General features: G+C 49.8%; 1 pseudogene across 1 annotated transcript; it reads left to right on the top strand.

Annotated features, from left to right (window-relative positions):
* Positions 1–7,486: 7,486 nt before the first annotated feature.
* LOC106724020 lies at positions 7,487–8,033 on the top strand (annotated as a pseudogene). The gene has a single exon (XR_001359771.1). The product of XR_001359771.1 is annotated as a 40S ribosomal protein S24 pseudogene (transcript).
* The last annotated feature ends 6,522 nt before the right edge of the window (positions 8,034–14,555 follow it).

The following is a 14,555-nucleotide window of genomic DNA, read 5'->3' as shown; positions in this document are numbered from 1 at the left end:
ACAGGCTGGCCTCCGACCCGTGCTTCCAGGTACCGCTGGGAGCGGGGGACGGGAGCAGCTCGGGTTTCTGCTTTGGGAAGTTTTTGCCGCCTGGAACCCTCCCTCCCCGCGCCGGGCGTGCGAGCCAAGAATGTCAGAAATCCAGGGCATAGAAACGCCAGTGTTTGCGGTCAGGGATTAACGGCGAGAGGTTGTCTTTATTTAATCAGCTCGGGTTTGCACAGAAAACGAAGCCTGAGAGCGACGGTACCCGAAAAAGGGGGTGGGGCGTGGGGGGGGGGGAAGGGCACGGGCTAGCGGCTGGAGGGCACTTTCGTGAACCGAACTGCGGGCGCCTTCTTGCCCCGCGGAGGTGGGACTCTCCCTCCCGGGCACACATCGGGGAGCTGTGTTGTCACTTGCCAGCGCTGAGGTCGGTGGGGGTGGGGGGGAGATTGGGGTGCACAAAACAAATGCAGACCGCGACCTCGGCCCGACCCTGCTTCCAGCAGCCCCTGGGCCCCCGGGAGCTGTAAATGCTTAAATAGGGTTTCAGCCCTTTGCCAAGAAGGGCCTGGGCTCGGGCTTCGGGAAGGAGGGCAAGGGCTACGCTCCGAGGAGTCAACCGGCTGCCCCCGCCCCTTCCTCAGACGGCGTGCATTCATTCCACAAACGTTTCCTGACTGTCTGCTGGGTGCCAGGCGCGGTGCCAGGCGCTGGGGCGTGATGGTGAGCCCAGACCCATCCCAGCGTCGCCGGCCGGCCCTGCCTGCGCCACGTGGATCTGCCCTGACAACCACAGTCGTCACCATAGTCGGGGAGACTGATGTTCGTGCGTCAGTGTCACTGAGTTTTTGCAACCTTTAGGCACAGTCTTCATCCCTGTTGGATGCCGCACAGCCGCGGGCTCAGGGAAACCAGGTGACTTCCCAGGGTGACGGCGCTAAGTAGCGCAGCCTGGATTCCGCTCCCGCCTCTGAGTACACGAAGTCCTGGTCTTCGGGGAAATCCCGGCGCTTTTAGGAGCCGCCTCGGAGCCCTTGGGCGACTCATTCTCATCTCCTTGCCCCAGTTTTGCCATCGGAGGAGAAAACCGTGTGAACGTGCCTGCTTCCCACCAGCATTGCTGGGTGTACAGTCCGCAGTCTTGTAAACTTCAGGAATAAATTAGGGAGACACTATTCCCGACAGATGCCAGGGTTAATCCTAACAGCTGCCTGTATCGGCTACATTATCTCATCAAATCCTATTAAGGAATCATTGTTTTTGCTTATGGGAAACTGAGGCATAGAGAGGTTAAGCAACTTCCCCCCAAGTCATACAGGGGGTGGGCTCTCAGACTCCCGAACCCTGGACCCTTACCACCCTCCACCCCACAGCCTTCCCGATGTAAGCATTTGCATGGGATGGATCTGCTCAGACAGGTGTTTAATACCAGCCCAGGAATGGGCACAGCTCTGAAGCGATGAAGTGTGTCTATTACCTGCACTTTGCCCCTCCGCTCTTCTGCGCCGTCTCTGGTCACTGGGCTCTCTGGCCTCTGCCTGATGCCTCTCCCCATCATCAAGAAACTCCCCCATCGTGGCCGGCCAGTGTGGCTCAGTGGTTGAGTGTCAAACTATACACCAGGAGGTCACGGTTCCACAGTCAGGGCACATGCCCAGCCAGGTTGTGGGCTCGATCCTCAGTGTAGGGCGTGCAGGAGGCAGCCTGTCAATGATTCTCTCTCATCATTGGTGTCTCTATCTCTCTCCCTTCATCTCTGAAATCAATAAATTATGTTAAAAAGAAATTCCCCCAGCGTGAGACAACAAAGGGGTCCACACCTCCATTCGTCCCCCCCCCCAAGAAAACAAAACATTTCTAAAGGGTTGTTGGCTCTACTTTTCAAATTCAACAAGTCAGTCTATGCTGACATAACTGGTGAAGACTTAAGGGTAATTATTTTGTGTTTCTAACTCAGAAACACGATGGAGTTTTAACGTGGGTTTTCCGAAGGAAGCTTGGTCTTGTTGGAGAGCTGGGGGGGCGGGCGGTGATTTTCCTCCTCAACGTGCAGCGGGCGCTGGACCCTTCACTGCTTTAGCCACTGCCTCCCTCCCCGACCACAGGGCAGGGACCGTGCTTGATTCGGGCTAGTAGATACCCTACCTCCCCACCCCGCAGCCCCCAGCCTCTGCCTGCACATTTTACTAGATTCGTGGGGAAAGTGTTTGTTCAAAAACGTGAGCTAAGCTCTGGCCGGTGTGGCTCAGTTGGTTGAGCGTCATCCCATGCACCAAACGGTTGCCAGTTCTATTCCCGATCAGGGCATATTGATTGATTATATCAATGTTTCTTTCTCCCCCCCCCCTTCCCTTCCTCTCTAAAATCAATAAAAACATTTTTAAAGTGTTTTAGTAGGTGGGTCACACACAATGGCAGGTGAGATGAACGTATGTTTGAGCACACAAGTCTAGGCCCCTCACCTCATAGGCCGTTTCCTCCACCCCTGTGTGTGAATGGTTCTGTTCAACGTTTGCAACTGGTCTCAGGCCCGAGCAGCTATGAGGCCACTAGAAAGAAGGTTTGCTCATTTCTCTGTGAAGATGAGGGGCTCTCTGTGATGACGTGTGATTGGTGATGAAGTGTGTCATAAAAAAGGGCCACTGCCCAACTCACTCCCCATTCCCAGTACAGGAAGGTGGGTTTCTTCTCCTTCACTCTACTTTTTTTTTTTCCCCCTGGAAAAATTTTCTAGACCTGTGCTCTCCAATACACTAGCCATTTAGGCACTTATGACATAGCTAGTTCTGAGATAGGAAACAGCTGTAAAATGCATGTTGCATTTCCAAGACAGTAAAAGCAAACTATCTCATTAGCAGTTTTTATATTGATCACGTGTTGCAATGATGCTGCTTTGGATACGCTAAGCAGAATCAGTCCCCAACTCTTCCCTCTTGGTCATGAGCAGGTGGCGGTGGAGGGATGGAGCCACAGCCCTTTTTGAGGATCATATCCAACCCAAGGACATCAACCAAGCACAACACAGATACTCCAAATGTTAGCACCAGTTCATGGAGTTCCTTATACCACCCCGCCCCCCCGCCACACACACACACACACACACACACACACACACACGCCCAAATTCATTCACAGACGCTCCCAGACGACTAGGTTACCTTTTAGCTGCATCTTTCTGTGATATTGTCTCTCCAAACAGATAAACTCCTTGAAGACAGGGACCAGGTCCTGTAACCTTGCACCCTTTGTAGCATCTAGCTCAGCTCTGGACACAAAGCAGCTGCTTGGCGTTGACTGGCTAGTTGACTGTTGGAGCCATAAGGGTGGCCAGAAGGAAGGGACCAGAGCCCCCAGGCAGCCCGGCCGAGATGGAAGCCCTGCAACTGGCATTTGAACAAGAGCAGGAGAGAGGCCAGTTTGGTGTGAAGCTGGGAAACGTCTGCTGTCTTCCCTGAGCCCAGGCGCTGGGTGTCCTGGGTGGCTAAGAGAAGACAGGAACACGAAGAGGCCCTATATCCGTTGTCCTGTGTCTGGATTTAGAAGAGACTGCTGGTCAGTAACCTTGCACATGGAGGGAACATGGACAGATTGTCCGTGATCGAAGGTCTGGAAGCCAGCATAGTGGCTACAACAGAAGAAAACAAAAATTAAACAGTTACTACCACTGTACGCCATATAGGAGTGACGCCTACACCATCTCTGATTGTTGCCTTGGGCCAGGTACACTGTTACTTTCTTACACATTCTTTTCCTGTGAGCCACGCAGAACTAGGGGTTTGTTATCAACTCAGACATTACACCCCCCCTCGCCCCATCGCCTGCCTCACGTCTGGGAGACTCCCATCGGGAATTGCTTTGCAGCGGAGTGAGAGCTGGGCACTTGAGGAAACCTTGGGCACGGCCTTCGTATCTTATCCTAGTGTTTGAAATGAAAGGAAATCTGTTTGTCAGAAGAAAAACAGAAAGCTCTTCTTCACAGAAGAATTCGGCTAACACATGTGGAAAGATGATAAAATTAGAAGCATCACCATTTTGCAGCTCCCAGTGTAATAATTTTTATTTAAACAAAGACAGCAATAGATGCCCAGGTGCCTGAGCCAAAGGTTGATGCAAACAGGATACTCATATGGTCTCCAAAATCACCCCCCTCGGCTAACACATGTGGAAAGATGATAAAATTAGAAGCATCACCATTTTGCAGCTCCCAGTGTAATAATTTTTATTTAAACAAAGACATCAATAGATGCCCAAGTCCCTGGGCCGAAGGTTGATGCGAACAGGATACTCATATGGTCTCCAAATCACCCCCGTCACGACCCACTAATTGTGAAGGGGAAAATGGACCTTGAAGATGAAGAAGTATAGCGGTCTCCCACGTTAACCAAGTGACCAAACTTCCCCCAATGGTACTGGGACAATCAGACACAATTGCATCCTAACTCTATAGGATGTACAATATCACATATGACGTGATTTTGCCAGGAGTGTTTGAGGACACAATCAAACAAACCCCCTGGCACGCGTGCCAAACATGGCACGCCAGTAACTTTTGCCAGCACGAGAAACCCTCTCTTATAATCTTCCATTTACAATTTTTTTTCTTAATATCGACTTTTTTATTTTTCAGATAAATTCAGTGTAGGTGCATCTTAGATAAATAAATAATTTTACATAACAAGTTATCTTAAAGACCATAGACATGGATTGACGAGAGAGGGGAAGAGCAATTTCTATGCCTCTGCCTTAACTCTCCCTGCCTTCCTAGATCCGACCAGTGTTTTGGTTTCATCCACATATGCTTGTGAATCTTTGTTCTCAGTGATGAATTTTGTTAAGTCTCATAATAGGAGTAGCCTGACGGATGAAAGTAGTAGCTCGTGCATATTTCTGAAGGTCACGAAATATAAACCTGATGTAAAATCTCTGTCATCAGTGATGCAGCAGCAAAAGTCCCACTGATAATATCAAACGGAGTCATAAAGTTTTCTGTCGGACTATCAGTGTACATGTATACATTAAAAAATAAATGTATTTTTCATCATCATATACTGTGTTTTTGTCGCTCAAATGAATTTTATTATTTCTTCAAGGTTTTCCACAGACCCCTGCCTTAGGAGATATCAAGTAGGCATAACATGTTCTCAAAAAATTAGGGTTGGCACGCAGAAGAATTTTGAGTCAGAGATTTTGCTGGTTTTGGCACGCACTCACAAAAAGATTGCCCACCCCTGGCCTAGACTCTTCCAATATTCGGTGTCATGGAAAAAAAAGGGGGTGGGGCAGGAGGACTGTCTAGATTTAAAAAGACTAAAGCAACCATAACTACTAAAGCATCATGTGACCCTTGATTGGATCCGGGGTTGAAAGAAAAACAAAATATAAATTTATGGAAGGCATTTTTCAGCAACTGGGAAAGTTTGAATCTAGACTATCTACTAAGGAAAACTGTGGAATTACTAATTTTCTTAGGTGTGATAATGCCTTTGTGGTTAGATGTAGGAGAAGGCCCTGGTCATTAGGAGACAAGCCCTGAAGTGATTAGATGTGGAATCTCATTGTGTCTGGAACTCACTCTCAAAAATGCATGCCTATTTAATACAAAAAGTTATACGTGTATGTACTCACACTTATCTCTTTTATTTTTTAAAAAACTGTCTAAAACCTTGCCATATGAATAGATATTTCTATGGCCATTTTATGATCATTTCAGAGTTATGTTGGAAAATTATTTTATGCCCTTGAAGGTGAAAGTTGAGTGCAATAAATTATTTAGAAATCTGGCTTTGGAGAAGTTCACTTGGTTTGAGAAGTAGGGTGAGAAGCTGCCATTAGAAAATCTTTGCATTGTGTTTGCTTTCCTTGCTAGAAGAAGAAGGAGGAGGAGGAGGAGGAGGAGGAAGAGGGGGAGGGGGAGGATTCTAACCCCAAATCAGTATGAGGAAGTAGCTTCTCACATCAAATTTAACTTTCTAGGGAAAAAGCAAAGCCAGTAGTTACTATAACCGGGCAACTTCTGTGTCAAGGGTCTCCAGGTTAAGAGTCGTTCTGACTGTTGCAATATATCCCTGGGGGTCTTTTCAGGTCACCCAGCAAGGCAGAGGGAAGTCTTTCTGAGGAAAGGGAAGTGGAGCACGTGAGAATTCTCACAGCTTCACTTCCACTTCTCCTGGGAAAGGTATCTAAGGATCAGTAGACCTGGTCAGGAAAGCAGGCGCCCAGGTCTACTTCATTCAGCTGCCAATCAAGCAGAGGTGCCGCCTTTTCACTTCCGGGCTGTATCAGGGTGTCCAGACTCAAGCAAAGGACCTGCTTCCTCTGTTCCTCACATCACGTTGTTCCCAGATTTGAAGTAGTATTTCCCTCTAATTGCAGTCGGAGGCTCTGGGTAGCCTGCATCCCCAGCTCAACACAGATGGGGAGCTGGAGGCCTATCCTTCCCAAAGCGGATCAGTTGCAGGGTCAGCCCAGGGAAGAGGGGCTGGAGGAGCAGGGGGTGTGTTAGAGGAATCTATGCAGGAACGTTATTTAAAAATAAATATTTTTATTGATTTCAGAGAGGAAGGGAAGAGGAGAGAAACACCAATGAGAGAGAATCATTGATAGGCTGCCTCCTGCACGCCCCCTAGTGGGGACCAAGCCACAACCCAGGCATGTGCCCTTGACTGGGAATCAAACTGTGACCTCCTGGTTCATAGATCTCGGCTCAACCACTGAGCGACGCCAGCCCGGCTACAGGAACATTTTCTTGGCTCCCTAAGTGGCTGGTTGCATACATTGATAATTGATGGGTACTTACACCCTCTACCAGGCGCCGTGTTGGGCACCGGGGGAATGGCAGTGGCTGTATAGAATGCAGCAGGCTTTTGCTGTCGGCCTTTTTCTACATCTGGACCTCCTTCCAGAGGAATGTCAAGCGTGGTGTTTGGAGGGAAACAAAGGGCAGATGCACCAGGTTTGCAATCATAGGCTGTAGTCCTCAGCTGGTCCTTCACCAGCCTCGCTCATTGTTTCTTCTTTCTAGAAATCATTTGCAGGCCTAGCAGCTGGGGCCTCGGACATGGCCAAGGTGCTGTCCAGGCCCTCTGGTCTCCCTTCAGTCCTTGCCCACCACCCAGGCACCTGACACTTCCCGCGGGGACACTTCTCCGTCGAAGGCTCCCATTATGAGGACGATCCTTTGTCACTGACCCAGAAAGAGCTAGCGAAGGAGGGAAATCGCTTCTGCTGCGTGGTTTCGGTCCCCACGGCCTTTAATTTACATTGTGACGGTGTTGCCGCTGAGGAGGAGAAAGAGGCGGAAGTCGAAAGCATATTAGTATTTTCTAGGCAGTCTAAGCCTCACTCCAACCTGAAGTGCTCGAGAAACAGACGAAAGTGGACCCCTCTGGAGCAAATGAGTCCTTCTGTGAAAATCAGTGTTCCTTGGGGAAAAGTTAAATAGGCATATAGTACTCTTGTCATATATATACACATGACTGTTAAGATGGAATGACCAGCTTTTCCTCCCTGGCTGCTTGAAGATCAGCCTTCATCATGAATGACACGGTAACTATCTGGACCAGGAAGTTCATGACCAACAGACTCCATCAGCGAAAACAAATGGTCATTGATGTCCTTCACCCTGGGAAGGCAACAGTACCCAAGACAGAAATCCGGGAAAAACTAGCGAAAACGTATAAGACCACACCTGATGTCATCTTTGAGTTTGGATTCAGAACCCACTTTGGTGGTGGCAAGACCACTGGGTTTGGCATGATTTATGATTCCTTGGATTACGCAGAGAAAAACGAACCCAAACACAGACTTGCAAGACATGGCCTATATGAGAAGAAGAAGACCTCAAGAAAACAGAGAAAGGAACGCAAGAACAGAATGAAGAAAGTCAGGGGGACTGCAAAGGCCAGTGTTGGTGCTGGAAAAAGAAATGAAGTGTCTGGCAGTGAGCTGGAGGTTGAACTACAGAAGGAGTAAAGATTCTTTGGTGACTTTATCTGTGATGGTTGTGCAGATTTTTCATGAGAGGATTAATAAACTATAAACTTTTATGTAAAAAAAAAAAAAAGATGGAACAACCAGAACGACCGAAATGACCGGTCGCTATGACACCCACTGACCACCAGGGGGCAGACGTTCAACGCAGGAGCTGCCCCCTGGTGATCCGTGTGCTTGCACAGCGGCAGCGCTGCTCAGCCAGAAGCTGGGATCACGGCTGGTGAGCGCAGTGGCGGTGGCAGGAACCTCTCCCACCTCCGCAGCAGCGCTAAGGAGCGGCGAGCCAAGCGGTAAGGAGTGAGCAGGCAGGCGATGAAGAGCAAGGGGTCCCAGATTGCGAGAGGGATGTCTGACTGCTGGTTTAGGCCTGATCGGGCCTAACCTGGCAGTTGGACATCTCCCGAGGGGTCCTGGATTGCGAGAGGGCGCAGGCTGGGCTGAGGCCACCCCCTCCTCCCTTGCACGAATTTCGTGCATCAGGCCTCTAGTTAAAAAATAAATAAGTATATTTAAAAGGGAAATAATATTTCTACAAGAATCACACTCATAGGAGAAGCAAGTTTCTGAATATCCTGTTTTATCCCTGAATGAACAAATGTTGTAACGAGGCTCAGCGAAAAGATTTCCGTGTCGTAACAAGTAACTAGAGGCGAGCTTTCCAAAAGCTGGTTCGGGTAAGTAGCCGCTACGTGTGGGAAACGTGCGCGTTACTGAATAATCCCTTGGCCTTCGGAACAAGTAGCATGTTTACCTGGTTTGGGGAAAGTTCACTTGTGTATATTCTGACCCCAAATCAGTGTGAGAAAGTAGGTTCTCAGATTAAATTAGCCTTCATTTCTCTTCCACTTAATTTATTTTCAGGGCACGGTCACGAGGGAAGAGACACCGATATTAAAAATAACAGGGAAAAAAGACTTCTTGTAACGCTACATTGGAACAGTGTTCTGAAGCAAGAGGGTGGCCCTTGAGAACATGTTGGTCCATCCACTACAAAGAGAAGGAAGAAGACAAAACCCCGCTTCCATGTGTTTTATGGAATAACTCCACCAGCAAGTAATTCAATGTTGATTCATTGCAGCCAGTAGATGATGAATCTTACTGTGTGTCACTATTTCACTTAAAATGGAGTAGAAGTAGAAGGCTCTTGGGGACGTGAGGAAACAGTAGAGTTGGCCTCTGAGTCTACCCCTGAGGGAAAGAAAGCGTGGATTTCTACCGTCCCCGCGGGGAAGGAGCCTGCTCGGGGAGCACAGGAAACTCCCGCAGAGGATGGCGTGCGCGCTCTGCAGGAGACGTGCCCTTGGCGAACGTTGGCGTCCGTAAAGCACAGGGCAGCGAGAGCGGGCAGAGTTAAGTAGAGCAGAGTGCATGCGTGGCTTCAGAGTAATGTCCAGAGCTGTGTTCTTTGAGTCCACAGGTCCTCCAGCTCCTCCCCCAGTGCCTGGCACCCGGAGGACACAATATATATTTATTATACAGACCCCTATGCAGTCAACATACTCCTAGCATCTTTATATACATTTGATATCTGGGCTGCTAACGGTTAAGTGATAATGGAAATCCCTGAAGTACTATAAATAAACTAAATAGCCCTCATTATTTATTATTGAAATATATATATATACATGTATATACAGTGGGGCCTTGACTTACGAGTGTCCCGACGAACGAGTTTTCCGAGATACGAGCCCTCTCTCGCGAGCTAAAATTCGGGTTATGAACCAGCTTCAGATACCCCACCGCTAGGTGGCGCAGCGAACGTCACAGTGAACGCTACAACATCAGCCCAGCATCACGTGTCTCACTCTTTCACTTTTTGATTTGACATACGAGTAATTTGAGTTACGAGCTCCGTCACGGAACGAATTAAACTCGTAAGTCAAGGCCCCACTGTATATAATATATAATATTATATATAATAATAAAAGTGTAATATGCTAATTAGACCAGACGTCCTTTCGGATGAAGCCGGGGCTGCGAGGGAAGCCCGGGTCCCGGGTGCCAGAGGGAAGCCGGTGCTGGCAGCCGGGGGAGGGAAGGCCTGCTCTTGCACGAATTTCGTGCATCGGGCCTCTAGTGTATATATGGAGAGAAATGTATTCATTAAAACTCTTTTTATCAAGGTGGAGGCAGTACTAACTAGTAGGTTATCTGCATTATGGACAGCCAGTGCTCAGAAGCCCACCAGGCCTGCAGACAGCGGGAGCGAAGCGCCTGCGTTTTCCCGCTCCCAGGCTCTCCCAGGTGGGTGCTGGGCACTGGGGGACATCGTCTGCCTGAGAAACAAACACAGACATCCACATGAAGCGTGTGCACAGATGTTTACAGCAGCCTAATTCAAAATAGGCGGGAAGTGGCAACAGCCCCAGTGTCCACCCACTGATGAGCAGATAAACGAAATGTGGACTCTGATTCCATTGACATGAAATGTCTAGAATGGACAGCTTTACAGAGACAGAAAGGAGATTGGCGTCCGCCCAGGGCCAGGGGGACTGGGTGCCGGGGGGCAGTGGGGGTGACCACTGGAAGGTTTAGGATTTCTTGGTTGAGGTCATGAGAAGGATTTTGATGATGACGGAACATCTCTGATTATTGAAAACTAAAGTGAAATTGTACACTGTAAGTGGGTGAATTATATGATCTGTGAATTGTTCCCCAATAAAGCCGTTAAAAGAAAAAAGAAAAGCTGGACTTGGATCCTAGGACCTGCCACTTCCTAGCTTAGTAGGTTACTTCCCTGAAAGGGGCCGAGGCGTGTGTGCCTCTGGGGGCGGTGGCTGTAAAGATGAACACTACGGTCTCTTTCTGGTTCGTGTAACCGTACTGCTGGGAGCAGCGCTCCAGGAGCTGGCGAAGGGAGTTATTTACGACACGCAGCCCTTCTGTTGCAAGGGAAGTTGTGAAAAAGGCTACTCGAGAGGGAACATTTCAGAAACGAGGGATCTGGTCCAAGCCTGCCTTGGGAACGGACACCTCGAGATTCACGGGTCCTTCTGGGCCCACAGCCGACCGAGGCTCTGCGGGGTGGGGCCCGCCTGCCCCCCCCCCCCCCAGGCCGGTGATCATTCGGGACCTCCGGTCGCCCATGCTGCCGCCACAAAGCTAACCCAGCAGCCTCTCCCTGTTCTCTTACCCAGCCCTTTGTTATTGTGATTTTTTTTTTTTAAAGAAACAGAAGGCACAGGTAAAGTCCTTTATTACATATTTTTATTATATACTTGTTTCTAAATAATGTGATAGTGTAACCAGACAATCAATGGGTCCCTGCTGCCTGTCACTACTTGAGTCAATTAAGCAGAGACAGGGTTGAATCATATGAGCATTTATTTCAATACTGCCAGCAGTATGGGAGAGCAGCAGGTCATCCACAAAAATCTGCTCTGCCCCCCACCATAAACCAGCTGCTTATGTTGGGTAGAAGGACAGAGATTCCATGGGGAAGGAGGCAAAGGGTAGGCCAAATGGGCAGTTTACAGGGAATGGGGGCTGGAGATTTGCACAGGCCTGTGGGTACACAAAGGCCAGGGGTCTTCAAAGGGCTGGCGGCTCTGGTTTCTGCAACAGGTTGTTAATCTTCCCATGACCATAGGCAGCTCCCTGATGGGAGGATGGGCTGCATTTCCAGGTGAGCTCCCAGGCCCCACCTGCACCTCCCAGCCAGGTTAGAATGTGGCTTCTGTAATCAGAACAAACCAATCCCGGTTACAGAGCAGGATTAATATATCTTGCAATTCTAGCTGGTCCCTAGCATTCTATTTCTGCCCCCATCACATCCACATGCCCAAGTTCACCAGAGAGGCTTTCTCATGGGGAATCATCAGAACGTCCTGGCTTCCCAGTGGCCGGCCCGCCCTGAGGTTGCTGTGACCTGGAGAAAGAAAGAACTCCTGGTCCAGGACAATGGAGGCACTCCAGGGTGACTTACATTGTTTCACATGATTGCAACACCAATTATCCCAGACCCGGGAGGGAAAAAGCCTCCAAACCAGTACTTTTGTCAGATTTCCCAGAGGGCCCAGCGGCATAGTTCCTTTTCCTTTTCTGCAATTATTTTCCAATTAATCTGCTCCTGGCCCAGTTTGCTTTTATTCATTTCTAGAGCCACTGCATCACACCCAAATGAGTTTCCTCTTTCTATTGTGAGCCACATTTTCTCAAAAGATTTTTAAAACTTTCTGCTTCCTTTTTACCCTGTTTTGTGCGGGAAGCGTGTTATTCAGACTCCTGCCTCCGGGAGACCTCTGCAGTTGCAAAGTGGAATGCTGTTCCGTGGGTGGGAGACCTGGAGGAGTTTGGGCAGGTGTAGGAGGTGGTTTCTGAGGCGCCTCCGGGGTCTTACATGTCACACTTAGTAACCTGCCCTAAGCCATCAGCAGTAAACACAACACATCATACTAGAAACCGGGTACGGGGGCTTTATTGTGTGCTATGTGCCACACACAGATCATCCGATGTCGCCTCGGCACAGCCCTAAGAGAGGGCTTTAGGAACCCTACTTGATTGATGAAGAAAGCAAAGAATTCCAAAATGTAAGTAAGTTGCCTGAGATCCTTCCACTTGTGAGCAGCAAAGACTTGTGAGTCCCCAGCCCTCGCTCACTGTGCAGTGCTCTCGGACCAAGGGCCGCAGACCAGCCCCGTCGGCATCGTTGGGAGAGATTAGAGAGGCCGATTCTTGAGCTGCCCCCAGGTCTACTGAACCAGACATTCAGGGAACAGGGCCCAGCATGCCGTGTTTTAACCCGCCCTCGGTGGGGTTCCGAGGGGTGCTGGAGTTAGAGAAGCTCTGTAGGCCCGAAGGCACCGCGGCTGTGGTTAGGGAACCAGGAAGTCTAACTGGGATACGACTCTGGCTACCTGGCAGGGACCGTGGCTTCCCGTCTCTCAGGAGAGCTGCGAATTCCCGGGGTTCCAGGGGCCCTCGAGACCTCCAGGGCCTGGGCAGTAGGCATTCCTCTGAACTCCGGGAACAGCCCACCCTCCGGATTTCAGAAACAATACAATGGGATGGACATGCGCCTCAGTGTCAAAGTGATACATCATCATACCAACCAGCGTTTCCTCCCCTTCTTACAGTTACCTCACTGAGCTCCGTAAAATGCTATTACTACGTAGGCGAGATAGGAAACTCGGCTCCGAGAAGCTCAGTGACTAGACCTACAGTCTCCCCCATAGACACTGGGACCCAAAGCCCAGCCTTTCACTCTAACGCCAGACTCTATCATATCAGGCAAGGCTGCGCAAGTGATAGCTTTAATCTTCCCAGGAAAGGGTTACTTCCTCCCTGATCGCCAAGCCCCAGGCCACAGACTCCAGGGGAACCAGGGTGACTACAGGGACTACAGGGGCGTTCCTTTATAGGGTAGGTGCTGTTTGAAGCCTGAACGTGGAACAGAACCTGTACCTTCCAAACATCAGCAGACGCTGATGTGTTTCACAGGCAGCCTCCTTTGCTAATGCACTGCCTTCATGGCAACATCTTGACGTTTCACTTTCACCAAAGTAAGTGGATCCTAAAAGTACAGCTGCTCTTGCATGAGCGCCTGAACTGTAACTACAATGGGGCCTTGACTTACGAGTGTCCCGACTAACGAGTTTTTTGAGACACCAGCTGTCTCTCGGCCGATTTTTTGCATTGAGTTGATAGAGTAATTTGAGTTAATGAGCTCCTTAACCAGCTCGGTCTCGGAACGAATTAAACTCGTAAGTCAAGGCCCCACTGTACATATACTAGTGTGACAGACGTACACTACGCTTCCCCTTTGCAGTGGAGCGCTCCTCCCTGAAAAAGTCGGGAGTCGTCCTTCTCCCTCGGTTTATGCGACCTCACGCGCCGTGAAGCCGGGACCTAGAAGCGAACCAGCACTGTGATTTCTTACGATATTCCTACCCCCTCTCTCTAGAGGCGCGGGAAGCACCTTTTTCTTGCTCTAAATCTCTTTTCTGGCTTCTTCTCATCTTTCTCTCCAATCGCCACGGTTCAGGAACATCAGGAAGAGAACTGGCTGGAAAGTTTGGAGAAGGAAGAGTACAGGTTGTACTGGAGACATCAATCACGCCGCTGGTCCTGCCCCCCGCGTTGCTAAGAGACCCAGGCCCCGCCCAGCACGGGTGCGGAGGGGCGGCAATAGTGGAGAATCTAGCAGTCCGGTGCCCCGGTCCAGAGGAACCGTCAGCGGCCAGCTGGGAACTTGTTAGAAATGCCAATTCTCGGGCCCCGCCCCAGACCCGCTGAATGGCAGGCAGGTCCACCAATCATTGTGGACGTGCATCCAGTTTTGTTTTTTTTTGTTTTTTTTGCCTGAACTTCTAATCACAGCGGATTGGAACAGAGAGGACTCAAGTGCAGCCACGCCATAGGCTGCCCGTGGGGGGCGGGGCGTGAGAAGAAGAGCCGGGTGGGCGGGGCTTCCCCGTAGTGACACCCGCAAGGGAAACAGTGGGGTCTGGGGTGTTCGCAGCACGTGAACGCGGAGTGAGGCTGGGCCCGAGTGTGCGAGCCACAGGGTCATGAGCGACCTGGAAACAGGAACTTACTGTGACTAAGCAGAAGCTGCGAAGCAGAACTAAAAACGAGTC

The sequence above is a fragment of the Myotis brandtii genome, unplaced genomic scaffold, assembly GCF_000412655.1.
Source record: "Myotis brandtii unplaced genomic scaffold, ASM41265v1 scaffold693, whole genome shotgun sequence".
NCBI classification, from domain to species: Eukaryota; Metazoa; Chordata; class Mammalia; order Chiroptera; family Vespertilionidae; genus Myotis; species Myotis brandtii.
The sequence above is the reverse complement of the archived record's forward strand: the minus strand, read 5'-3'. Positions and strand labels throughout refer to the sequence as shown.